The sequence below is a fragment of the Macaca fascicularis genome, chromosome 8 (genome assembly GCF_037993035.2).
Source record: "Macaca fascicularis isolate 582-1 chromosome 8, T2T-MFA8v1.1".
Classification (NCBI taxonomy): domain Eukaryota; kingdom Metazoa; phylum Chordata; class Mammalia; order Primates; family Cercopithecidae; genus Macaca; species Macaca fascicularis.
The window spans coordinates 29,149,265-29,169,394 of NC_088382.1; the positions used below are offsets into that span (position 1 = coordinate 29,149,265).

General features: G+C 44.0%; 1 protein-coding gene and 1 pseudogene across 1 annotated transcript in view; one reads left to right on the forward strand and one right to left on the reverse strand.

Moving 5' to 3' along the window:
- Positions 1–20,130, reverse strand: part of EBF2 (EBF transcription factor 2) — a 204,326-nt gene that overhangs the window by 122,297 nt on the left and 61,899 nt on the right. The window lies entirely within an intron of this gene.
- LOC107130584 (large ribosomal subunit protein eL21-like) lies at positions 5,376–5,925 on the forward strand (annotated as a pseudogene).

The window sequence follows — 20,130 nt, forward strand, 5'->3', positions numbered from 1 at the left end:
ATATGTGGATTGCTAGCTAATTAAGCAAGAAGCAGGTGTGAAAAAAATCTAATTTAGGCAATTTTTTATAATTAATAATGTTTACTTGTAGTACCCTTCTAATGGGGCTCTAGTTTAGCCTCTTGTGAATTGCTAGGAGTTTACTCCAGTATTTTAAAATTATAATTGAATGGAGAATTTTATGGGATATCAGGTTTCCTTGCTTCTGATGAAGTGCTGTCTATATAGAAGGTTTTGTACTTTGTATCAATAGGATCAATTAGCAAATGATCCCAGCAATTACAACTTAAAACACACACAGGCATACCTCGCACCTAAAGGTTCTCTTGCATACCCCAGTACAAGGGGAGGGAGAAGTGAATTTGGATGAACCAATTTGAATAAGAATATCATACTCAAACAATCATTGGACAGGAATGACGAGAGCTTTGGTGAGTGTCTGAAAGAGCAGCAACAGAGAACATTCTGTTGGGATTAGAAACAAAAAATTAAGATCATATCTAAACTGTCCTGGCAAATTGCACACAACCAATCAATTAATCCAAGTATACATTAGGGTTGGTTTTCTTTCCAAAAAGCCAAATGGAAGGAGAGGAGGAGAAAATGACCACAGATGTGAAAACAGACCTGGAGTATTTCATGGACGTGACATGTCCACTGCATTTAATTAAAAAAAGAATGTATGAGAACAATGTATCCTTCTCAATCTGGGTCGAGGGAACAAAACAGGACTGGATTAGATAGGACAACTGTAATCTCTAGAGACAGTTCCATGTTTAATGGGAGCGCCACATGTTTGATATGTAGGGAAGTAAGTGGGTGTCCTGGACACGGTCCACTATTCATAATACCACAGCCCTGTTCATTCCCAGAGAGGAGAGTTAAAACCATGAAACCATATGTAGAATATTAAAAACCATTTAACGTTAAAATGCACATTATGAAGGCATGCACTTTGGACAAGGCTACAGTTCGAGAGCTCTGAGAAATCTGCAGTTCAGTAGATAATTGTTGTAAAGGTAAACTGAGTTATCTATATGTACATACACATGCAGATGTTTGCACACAGGCGCATGCGTGCACACACAGAGGGACTGTCATAGAAACTTAGTCTTCATCTCTTCAATGCTGCCTTTCATCACTCTGTTTTCCTTACTGATTTCTGTAGTGAGGTCAACATCAATAATTGATGGAGCTATGATATCTAGAGCATCAGCACATTAATTTATAATTAAAGATGAGAAATACCAGTTCTTCTCCCACCACCCATCATTTGGTATTAAAACATATATACACACATATATATTTAATACATAGCAGATATTAAATTGTTTCTCAAGCAGAGCTAGTAACCTTACTATATTTTCATGGACTTTTCATTGCCACTGAATTAATCACAGCCCTGCCCCTAACCACATAGAACTTTATTTCCCATAAGAGCAATGTTTACTTTGCTTTACTTTGTTGGAACTCAAAGTACCTATTCAGTCTATAAAGATTTTGTGTAACATATTTTGTTAAGCAACATTAAAAGCGCTCGCTGACAGATCTTGGTTAGACTGCTTTGCTTATATGCAGATTTGGGGTGCTTTTGATCTCCTCTAGCTCACCAACGAGGGCAAGGCTGAGTCTAAATCCAGTGTGCATGGAAATGCTAACGACTTTGGAGATTGAAAGTCCTCTATATTTTCTCACTTGCCAAAAATAATATATGAAGTGAAAAGTGAATGTAACAAACGTAAGCATGCACTCAGGGAGAAATCCGATCTGTCAACTTTCAGCAGGGGATGACAGACACCAGAGATGGCACAAACTCAAACTGACTGTGGGTAGTCTGATCCCTGCCATTCCAACTAAAGACACAAGGGCGGACCATTGCTATGAGGGCCACCAGAGGACATTAGGGTCCCTTGCTGAAGGAGACATGCCTCACCCATGAACTCATTGTAGGGCCCCTAGAGTCACCTCTTGAGGCAGTCACCATAGCCCTCCCAGGGTGAAAGATGGGGAGGGCATTTACTAGAATGGCAAACAGCAGATCAAGTAGAGCAGAGTGAACCCCAACAATCCGTACCTGGCCAAGGGCAGCAAAGCTGCAATTTCCTCTGCTAGAGCATCAGCAAAGCGCGTCCTGCCCTCAGTTATCCTGATTGCAGTTGGCCCCTGCACTCTATGAACAAGGAGCCTGTCACCCAGGAATGACTAAATGTGGAGGACTGTCACCTCCCCAACTGATCATTTGGGGCATGGGTTGCAACAGTGCAAGGTGGGAGAAGTTGAAGGAAAAAAAGGACAGGTAACGTTCAGTCATCCAACCAGAGGTACCCATTCAACCCAACTCCGGGCCAGGCTGGCTCCTTCTCAAAGGGCAAGAGGGCTTTTGCTCAAGGCCTGAGGCTTTAGAGACAAAGCATTTAAAGGCTTAGAGACAATCCATGGTTTTCCAAGTCAGGGATGAGGCTGCCTAGGCTTTTGGAGATTTTGATTCATCACCTGGCAATTTAAGAACAGGTGTACATGGCATAAGTCACTCAACCCTGCTCCGGAAGGAAGGAGGGGTGTGGTTGCAACGTATTGCAGGGCACTGCTTTTCTTCCCTACTCTTCCCACACCATCCCAAGCCTTTTCCTAGAAGCTCCTGGGACTCAGAGGAAATCACTTCCTGGACTCTACCTTCATCCACACCCTTGCAAACAATAGCATATCTACTTAGGCAGAAAGAAAGGGAACCATAGATGCAAGAAGGTAAATGCAACCTGAGAGATTTGCTGTTAACTCTGAGGGAGCTTTATTCTATTACATAAAGCATAGGACAGAGGTTTCTGAACGGTCTTTATGAACAAGCCCAAGTTCTTTCTCAAAATCCTAATGAGACAGCGCCTTGGCCCCTCTCCTCTCTGAGTTCCTCAGAAAAGACTGAGCCTGATCTTCCTGCCTTCTCCTGTTGCAAACCTTCTTGCCATTTGGGTAGTAAGAGAGTCAGTAAAGCCAGGCAGCCCACATACCTTTCTCTCCAAATCCAGATAGCTAGCATGCTGGGGTGTATGAGAAGGCAAGGAGAAATTCTCCAGACCAAGGCAACAAAGCTACAGCCACAACAAGCTGTGGTGCCCTTCCCGTCACATGGTTGGCCAGAGATCCTCTTCTATAGACTGTCACTAGAGGGCCTGCCCAGACACCATCCCTGAACATATATAAATCCTAGAGCCAATGTCAACAATGCATAGAAGTAACCATAGAAAAGCTGCCATGCATGCCGCTACAATAAATGGAGAGAAGGAGGCTAATGAACAAATTCATCATCAGAGATGATGCAATGAAATGCAGATGGGTCTATGTATTTGGGAAATCAAACCTCCAACTAATGGTGCACACGGCATGTTGCTAGAGAGGAACTGACATTGGGAGAGGCAGGAAAGGAAAAGATGAATGTTTATTAAACCATTGCTAAGAACAGAGGCTAAGGCAAGAGCTTCAAAATCTGTAGCTAAGTTTTAGAAGATACAAAGAAAAACGGAGCTCTTTTTTGGGTAGAGAATTGGATCCATGTACAGATGCTCAACATACAATGGAGTTATATCCCAATAAGTTCAATATAAATTGAAAATATCACAAATCAAAAATGCATTTAATACATCCAACCTACTAAGCATCATAGCTTATTACTCTAAACTACCTTGAATGTGTACAGAACATTTACATTAGCCTATAGTTGGGCTAAATCATCTAACACAAAGCCTATGTTATAATAAAATTTGACTAGCTCACGTCATTTATTGAATACTGTACTGAAAGTGAAAAACAGCATGGTTGTATGGGAATTTGTACAGCTTCTACTGAATGCATATCACTTTCACACCATTGTAAAATCAAAAAATCATAAATCTATATGTGTTGGGGGGCAAGAGTGAGGATGCATTGAAGGACTAGTTTCCTTACTCTGTCTCCATGAATGCAGCAAAGAGTAGCAACTCAGACTGCAGCTCTGAAGTCAGAATGCCTAGGTTTGAGTTTATGTTCCTCCAGTTAAAACTGGGGCAAATTTCTTAATCTCTCAGCCTCAGGAAACTCACATGTAAAACAAGGGTAAGGATAGAACCTGCCAAATAGGAGTGTCATTCAGAAGATGAAATGAGGTTTCCAGTAGCCAGATAAAGCACTTACTACAGTGCCTGGTGCACACAGCATATATACACACAGTATATACTCAAGAGTTTGTACATGCATACAATATGCACTTACAGTATGCAGCTTAACTGAAAGAATCAGCATAAAAACTTTTTAAATGTCCCCGAAGTATAGGCTGTAGTCAGTATATTTTTCTGCACACGGGTAGGCTATATAATGAAGGACAGGACACTTCACAGCTACTTAATCTCGGTGAATCATGATCTAGCAATTCCATTTGTGGGTCTCTATCTCCCCAGAACTGGAAGCAGGGTTTGAAGAGTCATTTGTATAATGTTCAAAGCAGTGTGATTCACCATTGCCAAGTGGGGGAAGCAACCCAAAGTGTCCATCAACAGATGAAAGGATAGAAAAATACGGTATAACCATATAGTGGAATAGTCTTCAGCCTTAAAAATGAAGGAAATTCTGACATACGCGACAACATGGATAAGCCTCGAGGACATTACGCTAAGTGAAACAAACTAGTTATAAACAAATATTGTATAATCCCACGTACATGAGGTTCATAGAACAGTCAAATTCATAGACACAGAAAGCAGAATGGTGGTTACCAGTGGCTGGGGGGAGGGGAAAATGGGAGTTGCTGTTTAATGGGTAGATTGTGAGGTGATTTTGTTTGTTTGTTGTTTGCTTGTTTGAGACGGATTCTCACTCTGTCGCCCAGGCTGGAGTGCTGTGGCATGATCTCAGCTCACCGCAACCTCCACCCCTCTGGGTTCAAGTGATTCTCTTGCCTCAGCCTCCCCAGTAGCTGGGATTACAGGCATGCACCACCACACCTAATTTTTGTATTTTTTTTGTAGAGACGGAGTTTCACTGTGTTGGCCAGGCTGGTCTTGAACTCCTGACCTCAAGTGATAGGCCTCCCTGAGTGCTGGGATGACAGGCACAAGCCACCACGCCCAGCAGAGTGTCAGTTTTATAAGATGAAATTTCTGAGGCTGGATGATGGTGATGGCTGCACAATAATGTACTTAGCACTACTGAACTGCACATTTAAAGATGGTTAAGGCGGTAAGTATATTTTACCACAAATAATTTTTTAAAAAACTTAAAATGATCAAAAGGTTTTGATTTTTTAAAAAAAGAATCTCAGTGAATCACACAACCAAAAAGTCCCCTTCAAATGGAGATTAATGGTCATTGATCTCTGGATTCTCTCCCCCAGATTGGAGACACCTTTTCCTTTCGGCCGGAACCGCCATCTTCCAGTAATTTGCCAAAATGACGAACACAAAGGGAAAGAGGAGAGGCACCCGATATATGTTTTCTAGGCCTTTTAGAAAACATGGAGTTGTTCCTTTGGCCACGTATATGCGAATCTATAAGAAAGGTGATATCGTAGACATCAAGGGAATGGGTACCGTTCAAAAAGGAATGCCCCACAAGTGTTACCATGGCAAAACTGGGAGAGTCTACAACGTTACCCAGCATGCTGTTGGCATTGTTGTAAACAAAGAAGTTAAGGGCAAGATTCCTGCCAAGAGAATTAATGTACATATTGAGCACATTAAGCACACTAAGAGCTGAGATAGCTTCCTGAAACACGTGAAGGAAAATGATCAGAAAAAGAAAGAAGCCAAAGAGAAAGGTACCTGGGTTCAACTGAAGCGCCAGCCTGCTCCACCCAGAGAAGCACACTTTGTGAGAACCAATGGGAAGGAGCCTGAGCTGCTGGAACCTATTCCCTATGAATTCATGGCATAATGAGTGTTAAAAAAAAATAAAATAAAAGACCTCTGGGCTGAAAAAAAAAAAAAAAAGACATCTCAAAGTGAAACCCCGAAGGAGGAATTGTCTAAAAAGATTTAGGTTCAGGTCTGTGTAATGACAAACTCCATCAATGAGAGCTAGCAAATTCCTCTCTGTCCCATTCGTGAATTCCTTCCTTGGTGTCTAAAACTGGCTCCATTTCTTGTGAAAAGCCTAGGAATCCGGAATAAAAGAATTCATCAAGCCCTGAGAGCTAGAAAGCGAGGCTCTGAGATCAATCACCTGTTTCAGAAAATAGAAGATAATGGAGACTCTTGTCTCCAGAGTTCCCCTGTGCTTTTGAGAGCAGGGGTGAAGGCCCGCTGACCCTTCCGAATTCTTCCAGGTCTGGACTCCCTTCCGGGAGACAGAAAGTGCAGTACCCACATCCATTGGGCATCCATCCTGGGAGGACACTTTCTAAACTGAGATGGCAACAGGGCAAAGAGCATATTCAATGAGAGCATGTTTGCTTCACTAGAGCCCATCTTAGGGCAAGTAACTTTATCGTTGTATTATTTGGAATTTCTTTCTCACTCATGAGTCTCCTTTGAGGCAGGGTGGCTCAAAGGTCAGGTTTGGGGTCAGATGGATCCAGGCAAAATCTCTCCTCGCACCAGTTTCCTTATCACCCAGGCTGGAGGGCAGTGGCACGATCACAGCTCACTGCAGCTTTGAACTCCTGGGATCAAGTGACCCTCCCACTTCAGCCTCCTGAGTAACTGAGACTACAGGCACATGCCACCATGCCTGACAGCAATACCTGTTTCTTGGGGTTGCAGTGAAAAGTCAACGGGATGATGTGTAAGGCAGGCTTAGCACAGTGTGTGATGCATGGTGAATGTTAGCCATTATTAGTTTTTATCCTCACCACGAAGCTCTGGAACAGATTTTATGACCTTCCTAGTATCAAGAGGAAAGGGCCACCCAGAGATTCAAGTGACTTGGTTAAGGTAATACAGTCTCTTTATGTCGTTCCCTCTGCTGGATCTATTCTTTCCGGTCTGCTTAGAAAGAGAAGCATCCTCCTGACCCAGAGAGGCAGTTGCAGAGGACTGCAGCCAGGCAGGGCTGACCACAGGCTCTGGTTTCCAGATGAACCAGGACGCTGCCTCCGGGTTGCTTGCTGGCATCCCCATCCTAGGCTGGTACTAAAGCATGAGTGAAAGTCTGTCCCCTGCTCTTCCATTCGCCTCGACAGGAGCCTTCATCTGCTCCACCTTCTGGGAGCATGTGTCGGTCTCAGAGCCTGACGCTGAAGCAGGTGCGGGCATATTTTAAGCTCCAGCAAATAACTTTAATTGAGCTCTCCTTAGACATATGAACCCACAGAGCGATTTTTTTTTCTCTTCTAATAAAAAAAGACCCACAACAAACCAGATGGGTCTCAGTCCCTCCCCGACACCCCCTCCCCACTCTTCAGGCTCCCCTAATAAATCTCTTAACTCTAAAGAAATTACCTTCCTTGAAGTGGGTATGTTATTTGGTTGCATGACTGTACCCAAGTTGCCTCTGCGAGCCAGAATGTGGGTCAGAAGGATGCAGCCTGCAGAAATGAGGCCTGCTGGTTCTGGCCAGGTTGGTGCTTGCATTACGCCTTGTCCAGAACTTTCCATCACCTCTTACTTCCCTGTGCCTGCTTCCCTCATGCTGGGTCACTCACTGCTGCTGTTCTTCTCCGTCTCTTCTTGTTCTTGTATCTGCAACCTCCACTTAATTTACTTATTTTTTTATTTAGAGACAGCATCTTGCTCTGTCACCCAGGCCAGAGTACAGTGACATGATCACAGCTCACTGCAGCTTTGAACCCCTGGGCTCAAGCAACCCTCCCATTTCAGCCTCCTGAGTAACTGAGACTACAGGCACATGCCACCATGCCTGGCTAATATTTTTTATGTTTTCTGTAGGAAAGAGTCTAACTATGTTGCCCAGGCTGGTCTTGAACTCCTGGGCTCAAGCAATCCTCCTGCCTCAGCCTCCTAAAGTGCTGGGATTACAGGCATGAGCCACCGCACCCGGCAACCTCCACTCTTAGCAGTTTCACCTCAACAAAAATTCCCATCTTGGAGTGGACCTTCCAACACACCTGGCTAATGTGGAAAAATCTAGATGGAATTCCCTCCAACAAAAGCCAGCTTAGCTCCTTGGCAGTGTGTCCAGAAAGAGTGATGAAAAAAGAAGCCAGTACCTCCTGTCACCAGAATAAAGTTCGGAGGCATCCTGGGCAACAGAGTTCAGTCTCATTTCGCAGACCCATGTTCTCTTCAATGCCCTGTTTGAAGGTGGCAGCAGAGACAAGAGGGAAACACTACAATGTGAATGGATTCCAGACCCCACCCCCCAAAAAAAGACCTCGAGAATCGCCCAGGGCAAGAGCCAAGCACCGCGTTCTGGGTTCTGATTTATGAGCGCTGAATTACTGGTAGGAGGGCCCAGAAGGAGTCGTTTACAACAGAAATTATTGCAGGCAAATGTTGGTTGGTATTTTAAATCACTCACTAATATTGATAGGTTAATGCCTGTCACACTTGTTTAAGGGTCATGGGGAAGAAAAAAAAAAAACCACAAAACTTTACCTTTGGCTTGTTACTGGCTAAGTATAATGATAGATACACCTTTGTGTGTGTGTGTGTGTGTGTGTGTGTGTGTGTGTGTGTGGTTTTTTTTTTTTTCCTTGAGCTAAGGCTGCTGTATTATTTATGGTTTTCTGAGTCACTGGCTATAGCCTGCATCTGGATTTTAAAAGGTTGATTTGCAAAAAAACAAAAATAGGGCACCCGTCTAGGGAGGCTGGTGGGAATCTCTACAGCTCACAGTGGCCCCTCCAAGAACCCTGGGCTGCAAGGCTGGGTGCCTCGGGCGGCCAAGGCCAGATGGCCAGGGCGCATTGTTCCCCTTTCGGTGATAGTCCTGCTGTGGCAAATAAGTTAAATCAAAAGGTTAGTGCTCTGCAAGGGGGTGGCAGAGCTGGCTCCAGCTGACAGACAAGGATCCTGAACAGAGAGTGGGGACTGCGTGGCTGTTCCCCGGAATGCAAAGGGGAGAGCTAGGCTGCAGAAATCAAGAGAGAGGAGCATGCTGACCAGGAGAGAGGCTTTCCAGGCCTCACGTCAGACAGGCTCTCCCTGATGACAGCAATCACGGATCACAAGGTCCCCTCCTTTGCAGAACCCGAGGGAGCCGAAAATTACAAACTTGGTTCACCTATGACCAGGGATTGAGGGAGGCACCGTCCCTCGCCTTGGGTCTGAGATGGGAAGAGCTGCCTCTGACTTCCGCCAGCAAACAGCACTTTCCTCTGGGGGTGGCTTTGGGGTGGTATATTTTGGATGGGGATGGTGTGGTTTGGGAGGATTGAATGAACCGCCTCTGTCATCAGTGGAAGTAAAGTTTAGAATCTGGGTGGGCAGCGTGAGATTACCTCTAATGGACACATAACGACTTTTAAGCCTGACGCAAAATCCCTGGATTATTTCATAGACTGTTGGAGCAAAAAAAGGATTTAAGAGACTATGGAAACCCCTGCCTCATTTTGCAGACCAACAAAAAGGAGGCCAGAGAGGAAACGTGGTTTGCTGAGGGTCACACAGGAAGATGAGGAAGCCGGGACCCAGGCCCAATGTTCCCAGGCACTGTGCCTCATGCTCAAAGTATACGTGGGGACGATGGGGGCCGAGTGGGCCACAATGTGTAAAATCACAGGCAATACAAGCTGTATTTCAAAGACTAGGGGAGATGATATTTCATATGAAAACAAGCAGGTACAATATGCAATACAATGTAGTTTGGCTTTTTTTATTTTTTGAAAATAACCTTTTTCATAAATCATGTTTGAGCTTGCCTTACATTTCAAAGTAAGTCCCTCTCTCCCCAACTCCCACCCAACCTTGTCCCACTCCAAGAGTGGGAGCTTTGGTTTCCTCTGCAGGCTCTGTCCTGGGCTCTAGTTGGATGCACATTTGTGTGTTCCTTTTTCATTGAGTTTCCAAAGCACAGCATTTACCCGGGAGGCTTGCAGTCTCCAGGGTATGGAACACAATTAGGCGGCCTGCAAAGTGTTTGTTATTTACCTGAGAGAACCAGGCTGTCCTTAGGTGCCAACTGGTCTCTCAGGTAAATATGAACTTGGGCAGATTTCAAAAAATAAAAATAAAAAGTTAACATTAAGATATGTATTTGGGGATTTTTAAATGCTGATTCCATCCTTTTAGCTAATTACCTTTCTTTCCCCTGCCCGGCCTCCGTCCCCTAAACAGAATATTACTGAAGCCGTTTCAGTGCCTTTGATCCTGTTCTACTCCGGATCATATTTACAGGGCAGATCTTCTGTTTCCTACCACACTGGACTGGCTTCAATGCACAGTTAAGCAATATTTTGGACTTCCCTTTGAAAATTTAGGAGGAGGTGGAATTTCCAAAGGTGGGCAAAGTCAGCGAAGGAACAAATTTAACTTTTTAAAAATGCAAACTACATGCTAATAAAAGTTAACTTAAAAGAAAATAACAACTCTCAAATCATATTTCCATCCTCAAATCTGTCTGCTTTGTTAGACTGTTTTTCCCCCTTGAAGCTAGTCTGTTTTTCTTTTTATTTTTTTGAGACACGGTCACGCTCTGTAGCCCAGGTGGAATGCAGTGATGTGATCACGGCCCACGGCAGCCTCCACCTCCTGGGCTCAAGCGATCTTCCCACCTCAGCCTCCCTAGTAGCTGGGACAACAGGTATGCGCCACCACAAATGGCTAATTTTTGTACTTTTTATAAAGACAGGGTCTCACTATGTTGCCCAGGCTGGTCTCAAGCTCCTGGGAGCAAGCAATTCACCCACCTCAGCCTCTCGAAGTGCTGGGATTACAGGTGTGAGCCACCACATCCAGCCTAAGCTTTTCATTTCTATTAGAAAACTTATAGGGCTCTCTGCTCATTTCCAGAAAATGTGAGATCTGAGTACCACATCTCTGTCTATGAGAATTCCAAATGGAAACAATGCAAAAGATTTTACAGTTCTTACCAAACACACAAATTTTAGAGTAGGAAGAGGCAGGTGAGATCATGTTGTCTGACTCTGATTTTACGAATGAGCTCACTAAGCACCAAGGGGAAGTGGCACAGGTCACAGATGGAGTGGACAAAACCAGACCAGGCTCCAGGACCCAAGACTCCTCACCTAGTGGTCTTGCCAGCATCTCCCACTGACTTCCGGTCATCCCACTGCTGATGTGAGCAACCAGTGGCTTCATCCTGCAGGCCTGACCATCCCCAGAAAGTAAGAGGAAATGAAAGATTTCATCCAAGTACACTGTATCTCCTTACACTGACTATAGCTGAAACAATTGCTGGAGAAGTATCCCAGTGATCAAAGTGAAAACTTCTATCCTTTTACCTGACTGGGAAAAGCTTAGTTTGAACTTTTAATGTGGTGTGGACTAAACAAACAACTGAGTTAGAATTTGACTCTTCAATTAAGTGATTTAGAACGTATTTTAGTTAGTATTTTAAAAAATATTTCTGATGATATACAAATATAGTAACAATAAAGACACTGGAACTTGGACAGCAAAATAATTATGAGTCCCTGCTTTCCTTCCTGCCAAACTCCCCCTGCCCCCCATCCTACTCTAGCCAAAAAAATACAGTTTTCCAAGAACTGCATTTTTCTGACATCCTGTGCATTTTGAGATCCGAGGAGACTTCCCATTTTCCACACTCAGCACTTTGAGGGCCATCAGGGTCAAAACACCAGTATTCCCAGCAGATCCCTGATAGCTCATCCAGAACAATCAAGCTACCGGCTGCCCCGCCCCTCTTGTTACTAAGCTGACATCAATTTCTCAAATAAGCGTTACCTTCGGTGGTGGTGGTGTTTCTACCAGAAACACAAAGCAAAGAGATTAATCAGAGACCACAAAGTTAAAGCCGTTGCAGCCTCGGCTCGAAATCCCACTCCTAAAACACCATACACCCAAGTCAGAAAAAATAAAATGAAACTTCACATCCTGGCCTCAGAAGCTCCTGTTAACACAGGAACTACTGCGCTGAAAATCACATCCTCTGCTCAGCCCGGGGAGCAGGGACTACAGGGGAAAATGAAAGAAACGATACATGTTTCAAATTTTACAGCAGTTTACATCATGCAAAGCTGAAAGGCCTTGGAGGTTTCATTCTCGATGAAGTTTAGTTTGTACAGAATCAACGGGCTCAGTAAAACACACCACAGGCACATAATGTAATGTAGACAGACACTGAAAGCAGTATCAGATTCCTTTCTTATCACTTCTCTAGGATAAAATTCAGATGCACATTTTTCCAGGTTAAATAGTGCGATAGGGTTAAGTACACATCTAAGCCTTTATAAGTTGAATAATATGCTTTGCAGGTTCTTAATATGCGATCATATGCACTGGCTTTATTAAATGAAATATTTGAAATGTACAGAGCCTGACTTCATTTTCAGTTTTAAAAACTGTGCTATAGGAAATATTTTTGTATAAACAAGATTCTAAGAGTCTTTCATCTTTTGCTTGCCTAACCCAGACCTGCAGGATTATGTTAAATGAGTATTTATGTTCCCAAGCAACATTCTAAAAAGTGTTATTTTCATTTCTACAGTAACTCTACAGTATCCCGAGTGGTAAAAATTGACACAGTGCACACGATTACCAAGGAGGGTTAATATGCAGAAAATTATCCCAGAATCTGAAAATTCTGTTTCAGCAAAGTTGATAACTGGTGATTTCAGATTTGAACTTGAGCAGCTGCCAAAGAAAAGTTAAAAACTACATCTAAAGGATGAACAGCTGTGGTCAAAACTATGCTGCAATCTTAATCTTCATGAACTTCTTCGATAGGATTCAAACCAATGCCAGAAACGTTCACAGAGATCCCTTCTGTAGAGTCAGATTTACCCAAGTTCTTAGTTTGGGGTCTTCTTTAAAATGAAATAATAATAAATTCAATTACTATGAAAACCCTCCTCCAATGAAAATTAAAAATTCAACTCTCTTGCATCATCCTTTTTATGAAGATAAATTAAAACGTCTTCATTGCTTTTCATGATGTGGTTAAAATTATGAAATTATTATTGAATCTAGGTCTTGAAACCACTTGCAGTCTTTTTCCATGTTCTTCCACATGCTGTAATGCAGATCTATATAATTTTGCCAATTTGGAAACAGGTCCAAGAGATGGTTATTAAGCACTGTTCGACTGTTAAGCTTTCTAACTTCCATAATATTTTGTAGTCCCCAATAGAACCCAAACTACCATTCACCATCTTTAGAGTCACTCATAACATTCTGGGCAAATCCTTAGGAAAATGACACAGAGTTGCGGTGAGCTGCCAGATACAATCTATTTCGACTGAGGACTAATAATATTTGGAAACCATTTCCTGTATTTCTTCTTTACTTATTTGTTAATCTGATATAGTTTCCAGAGTTTGCAGTGCTCATGCCTTTTGTGTTCTAAAGAGATGAGGGGCTTTCTTAAAAGTAAATAAATAAATAAAAATAACTTTTTTCTCTAGCCTGATTCTCACTTAATGCTGAAGGTCTTTTAAACCTTCTAAGTAAACATAAATGTGTACACATTAGGGTTGCTTGTGTTGGAAGAAGACAAAAATAAAGATTGGCCTTTTCCCGGTAAACACGGACTCTTAAGCCTCTAAATGATTTGCCAAACAGAATCGGATAATAAAGGGTTTAAACTTTGCCACTTTGGGGTTAATGTGAAAGGCTTGTCAACATCAGACTGTTTAGACATTAAAAGGAACGCGCTGTGCACCTCCTTTTAAACTCCATGTTCTCTTGAGTTGCAGCTCCCAGTGAATTTACCCAGCTGTAAGTGATTCCAGATGTGCAGCAGTGACAAGCTTCAGTCTCAGGGTACTTATTCATTTCACATTAAAATCTCATGTTCCCAGGTCTGAGCTGTTATCTGACTGAGATCTGATTAGGGAATACAGCAGAGGCATTTCCAAACCCAGAGCCTGCCCTCATTCCCTGGCATGAATCTCTGACTATCAGGCACCTCTGTGCAAGGGAGAGGTGGCTCGGGGGTGCAGCGAAGGGCAGGGCGGGGTCTCAGAGCTATCCCCTTAATACGTGCACATCGCATGCCCCCAGTGGATCAGGTACTTCCCCATAGTTTATCTCATTTAATCCTGGACAGAGCAGTAGACACTTCAGCCCGGCTGAACCCAATTCCTCTATCAAACACGAGCTTCCTTCCCCCAGTTAAAGCGGGTAAGGCCTGTGATTTTGCACATTTTCTACACAGCACCCCACATGAAGAGGGGTGCTTGATAAATGCATGAGGAGTGATCATTGATTTGCCAAGCCACAAAACCCTGAATTTTCTCTCTTGCCCCCAGCTGTGTTCTGACCACGACAGAAGAAGGTAAGTAGAAGAGCAAGAGGAGGAGGAAGAAGAGAAAGAAAGGAGGTCAGGAGCACGAAGAAAGCACCTTCTTCAAACAAGCTAGTTATGCCTTTGTTCCCGGGCGAGGAAGCGGTGGTCCTCTCTGATCTGACCCCTGGCATGAACAGGGTTCATTCCAAGTCAGCTTTGACTTCCTTGCCTGAAGTGCAGATGTACAAATACTATTGGCTGACAGTTTCTTCTGTGACACGTGTCAAAGACACATTTTCCTAGCTACAGAAATATAAGGTGAGTTGGGGACTGTAGACAGAGACTAAGACAACATGAGTACCTGAGGGAAGAAGGCAACCTCTGTGATGCCCATAGAAGCGGAAAAAGTTAGGGATCATTATTATTTCATTATGTTCCCCTCTAGCCTGACTTTTGGTTTGATTTGAGCTTTACTGTAATTTTTTTTTCTTGGCCCTATCCCGTTGTCACTTTGAAGAGGGAGAGAGCACCATAAACCCCCAGCTGATCAACTGTGGTCACAGGCTGCTGGGCAGCCCCAGAGGCCGTCAGAAGCTCCTGTCACCGAACCCTCGTCACACTGGAAGCCCCAGAAAGCATGCATTGAATACTGCAGCCCCCTCCCCATGTGCTTGGTCTAACCCCAAAGGAACAAGAAAGAATCAAGGCAAACCCCAGATTCAAAATGGAGAGGATTAAAAAGCCAGGGAAGCCCCAGGCCCCCCTCCAGGGGCCTCCGGTGGGGAGTAAGGTGGCCACCACATGGAAGGAGAGCAGCGGCATTTGGTTTGGTGGTGGGCAGATTTTCTTTTACGACTGCTAAATGCCTGCCTTTCTCCCCAAGCAATTATAGTGCTGTTTCACATCAAGATGGCTGTTAGCAGGGATCTCCAAGTTGCTCCAAATAAACCAGGAATGCTATTGGCAGCTGGCTAGAAGAGCGGCCGAGATGGTCATCCTGGTTATCCCATGATGGCGATGAGGGGCATCGCAGCAATGGTCGAAACCAAGCTGTCTCTGGGAACTAAAGAAAACAAGGTGCAGCCCTCCTGAGCCCCACATGAATGAAAGAGGAAAGGTGCGCTTAGCCCTGTGGCTGCAGGTTCAGAGTCTGAGCGCACCCAGGAAATGGGACCCCCACACTCAACCCCGCCATGGCATGTGCTTTGCCCAAGGAAACATAACCAAGGCGCCTTCCTCCGTGTGCCGTATCAAATGCAGTGGTATCAAACGCTGTCGTTGCAGTTAATCGGAAGCAACACAAAGGGGCCCTTCAGTGCACAGTGGACACAATCCATGCAGTAATGAAAGGTTGTAAAAGACGATGCCAAAGATGCGCATTAAGACATGGAAGGTAAATAACGGGTCTGACATTGGCGGGCCGGGGAGGAGGGGTAGGGTTCATTCTGAAGCTTGCAGTGGCTTCAGGCTGGAAAACGGGCTGCTCAAACCACGCAGCACCCTTATATTGTGACACGGAGGGTTCGCCGAATACCGTAGCTCATCTGAAAACATACCCGTGTGAAGGATCCACATAGAAAACGATGGTGAGATTCCTGTGTGACTGCACGAATCTTTTTGCTGACTCTGTCACTGTCACACCCAAAGCGCACAAAACCATCACAAGTTGCTGTGTGTCCCGCAGATGCAAAAAGCATTTCCTCCACGACAGTGTTTGGGTTTGAAAGGAGAGAAAATGATTTGGGCAGGCTGCCAGGGTATGTGGAGGCCAGGTGGGCCGTGGCCTCCGAGGGAACTGCACGCTGGGCTAAGAAATGGTCCCTGCACCGGACGGGCTCCGCGTGGCAGCTGCAAACCCTCGCCCTGCCCCCGGCCCTCGAGTCACATTGTGTCATGCCACACGGCATTTGGATCAGGAGATGGCTGTGGCGTGCTGCGTAATATTTTTAAAAGCCCATTTCCCTGTTTAAGGGGGAAGCAGGTGGAACACAGGACCCCTGAAGGGCAGATACTCTGAAAGGCCCCACAGGCAATTCTCCAATAAAAGAGCGAGCAGGGCTGGCATATCTCCCAAACTTACAAATTGACCTTCTCTCTTGATCTGGGACTTAATGCCTCCAAACCAAACTAATTCCAAAAGTCACCTTCTCAACTTCTCTGCACATTTTTTTTTTTTAAACAAATGAAAGCTCAGGTACAGCCTCCCCTTGCAGCCCTTCTGACGTCCTTAGCCGCTCAAATTAAATCTGAATGGTTCGTCTCTTTTTATTATACGATGGGCCATATGTCACCAAAATAAAAACCCAGCTGAAATCCCAGTACAGATAAAGGGCATGAAAGGCTGTTCCGGCCACAAAATAGAGACCCTGTTTAAATCGTATTAAACAATAACACCCACCCAACTATCCCTTCCCCCCTTTTAGAAAAAAATTCAGGAAGGAAATTGTGGTTAAATCATCTCATAGTTTGGCAAAAACTTCTACCTCTGAAAAATGAAAAAAAAAAAAAAAGCTTCATTCTGTGCTGGACTCACACAGGCTAATAAAAAGCAGGACTGTATTGCTTTGCACTGTAGCTGTCAAATTCTCAGCAATGAAATACAGATCCTGACTCTCTCAGTCCCTTGAGTGCTACCCCCTCAGACCACCAAAAAACGGAACAGCGGGGGTGGGAGGGGCATCCTCTATCCTCTCCCATTCCAGAGTGGACCTTATTTGTTGCTCTGTTTTATTTTGAATTTTTGTTTCTTGACCTGAACATCTCTCTTCCTGAATAAAGTTTCCACTGTTGTTGTAAACACAGTTAAATGTGTAAGGAGGTGTTGAGGCTGCTGCTTTAAAGAACTATGATTCTTCCTTCTTTTAAAGAGAGTACACACTGACATTCAGAGAAGTCCAGACATTGCAACAACGGTAAGCGTGCTGGAAAGAAGGAAGGAAAGAAAAGAAAGATCAAAAAGAAAAAACATTTCCATTTCACAAGGTTCCCCAGTGGCCTCCAATGCTCCTCCTCCACCATCAAAAATTCATAAAGGGGATCAGCATTCTTTACCGAATGGATCCCAGTGGCATCATAGACCTTGTTGGGGAGAGAGGCAATAAATATCGAATTATACACCTCATGGGAAGAAAGCACTGAAGACTCGGCTTCAAGCCCTTCACATGGTCCCAGGGGGAGCTGCTCCAGACTCCAGGTCCAGCGCAGAAAGGAAATGGGTCAAGTGTGTCAATTTCTAGACCGATGACCTTTGACTTGCCTAATGACACTGGGAGGCCACCACCACAAAAAAAAAAAAAAAAAAAAAAAAAAAAAAAAAAAAGATGCTAAATGCCTTGGAGGAAAGCAGTTGGGGAGGGGTGTCATTGGGAACCCATGAGAAAACTGCAACCCCAGCACTGTGGTGGGGGGTGGCCCCCTCACCCCTGGAGTAACTGCGACCTGTCCTGGGGAAGGTGTAACCAGCTCAGTGGTAGAAAGTCCATGAGCAGAGAACTTCAACTACCACACAGTTTTGGTTCCCAGCTCCTGAAACTTGAAGAACATCTCTTGTTTGTTCCTCTCTAAGCCTTGCTCCTCCCTGCTGTGCCCCAGAAGCCTCCTTTCTCACCCTCCCTGATGGTCCCTGCTTTGGCTGCCACCACTTTGTGCCAACCACGCAGTGAGGTCTCAATGCTCTGCTGTCTTGCATCACTCTCTTTGCACGTGCATTTTTTTCATCTCCTTGCTTCTAACTTCTAGCCAGCAGGAGTGGCTAGAAGTTAGCCACTTGGCCAGATTCCTGCCCCCATCCCATCTTCCCTCATCTAGCACTGTATCAAGAGTATGAAGTTGATGCTCTGTGATTCGTGTCAATTGTTGCAAGGCAAAATGGAGCATCTGGGTTCCAAAATGAAATGGATAGGGCAATAGAAGTGGGAGGGAAATGCGTGAACCAATGCAGTCAGACAACATGCATCTGCATTTTCCAGTGTAAAAACCTGTGCAAGGCCCAATGTGGTGGTTCATGCCTATAATCCCAGCACTTTGGGAAACCGAGGTGGATCACCTGAGGTCAGGAGTTTGAGATCAGCCTGGTCCAAAGTGGCAAAACCCCGTCTCTACCAAAAATACAAAAATGGGCCAGAAGTGGTAGCAGGTGCCTGTAATCCCAGCTACTAGGGAGGCTGAGGCAGGAGAATCACTTGAACCTGGGAGGCAGAGGTTGCAGTGAGCTGAGATGGCACCACTACACTCCAGCCTGGGTGACAGAGTGAGACTCCATCTTAAAAAAAAAAAAAAAAAAAAAAAAAAAAAAATCTGTGCAGTTATTCATCCAGCAAAACAGTATATGGAATAGACGCTCAGTTCTCCTTTCCTTAAATGGAAAGATCTAGATGTAAATTTTCCAAATAATCTGACAGTTAAATGCAAATTAAGTTTTTCATGACTGGATAATAGGATAAAATTTTATGTGAACCAAAGGCTGTCTGGTAGAGTCTAACATAGCTCATGAACTAAACTTTACAAAAGGTACCTCACTGCATTTGTCACGGAGAGAAGTTTCCTGTGATTTAAGTCCCTCATAATATATATAAAGTTGACCCAATTAGAGTTTGGATTAGGATGGGCATTTTTAGTTCTCTGCTTTAAGACACCTGGGCTTCAGTTCCCATTTACGCTTCAAAAACAGTTGAAGTTCTTCTTTCCCATACTCCAATGTTCTGAACTCCACTGCCAATTCTGTGAGCTATTCCTTCAGACATTTGCTAAATGGGAAGTGGTGAGAAAACTGCCTAGAACACCCACACTGAACTGCTGATTCTCCCAGTTCCCAGAACGCTGGCTGGGTGGGACTGAGCCTGAACACTATGTCAGCTGGAGTCCACAGCACAGGCCCCAGCCAGAGAACTGTGGCCCCGCCCCCTCATCCCTTCACCCTCCTCCTCACTCCTTGCCCCTTGAACCTCCACCAAAAAGTGGTCATGGGGAGTGAAAGGTGAAAATCAGATCATTCCCAGGGGAAGAGTTTTAATGTAAGACTCCATGGGCAGGACACTGAAGGAAATTTCTATCTAAAAGGAGGTTGGAGAACTGTATGCCGATTTCATTGATCTGCGTTTATACCACCTTCCAAGACCATTGAAGCTACTCTGTGGCCCCTAAGCTTTTAAGAATGGTAACACAGCAGTGCTGCCCGATTTTCCCAGCACCTTCTCTCTGCTCTACCTCTGGGAGGTGGTGGGGGAAAGTGTTATATTCTTTTTTTAAAGTTCAGGGTGATTTAAATTATTTTGGTTTTCAGATTATAGAACCCACCATGTAATTAAACAGAAACATACAAGAGTGGCCTATGCAAAAATTTGTGCTCTGTTATTTTATAACATATGTAAACATAGTATATACAAATGTATAATTATATATCAACATATTTTTATAAATTATGTTAAATTTATAAATTTATATGGATAAGACTTATATTTGTTGATAAAATAGGTATAATAATCTCAATTATCTGGTAAAAAATAAGATTCAAAGTGGTCCAATGGCTTTCTACAAATCACTTAGCCAACCTCCAGTGGAACCAGGAATCACAAACGCATCCTCTCCGCATGCACGAGCACATTCAAATCACAGCATTTTTACAAGCCAAAGACGGAACTCCCATATATCAAAAACGGTGTAGAAATGGTCATGTACATTATGTCATATCTACCCACCCAATGGAATAGTATTTCCCATTTTAAAAAGATGAAGAGTCTATGAGAGCATGGAAAATGTGCATCATTCAGTGTGAAAGTTAAAATAACACCACAAAATCGTGCGGACTCAAACATGTTAAAATGCGCCTGTGAAAAAGAC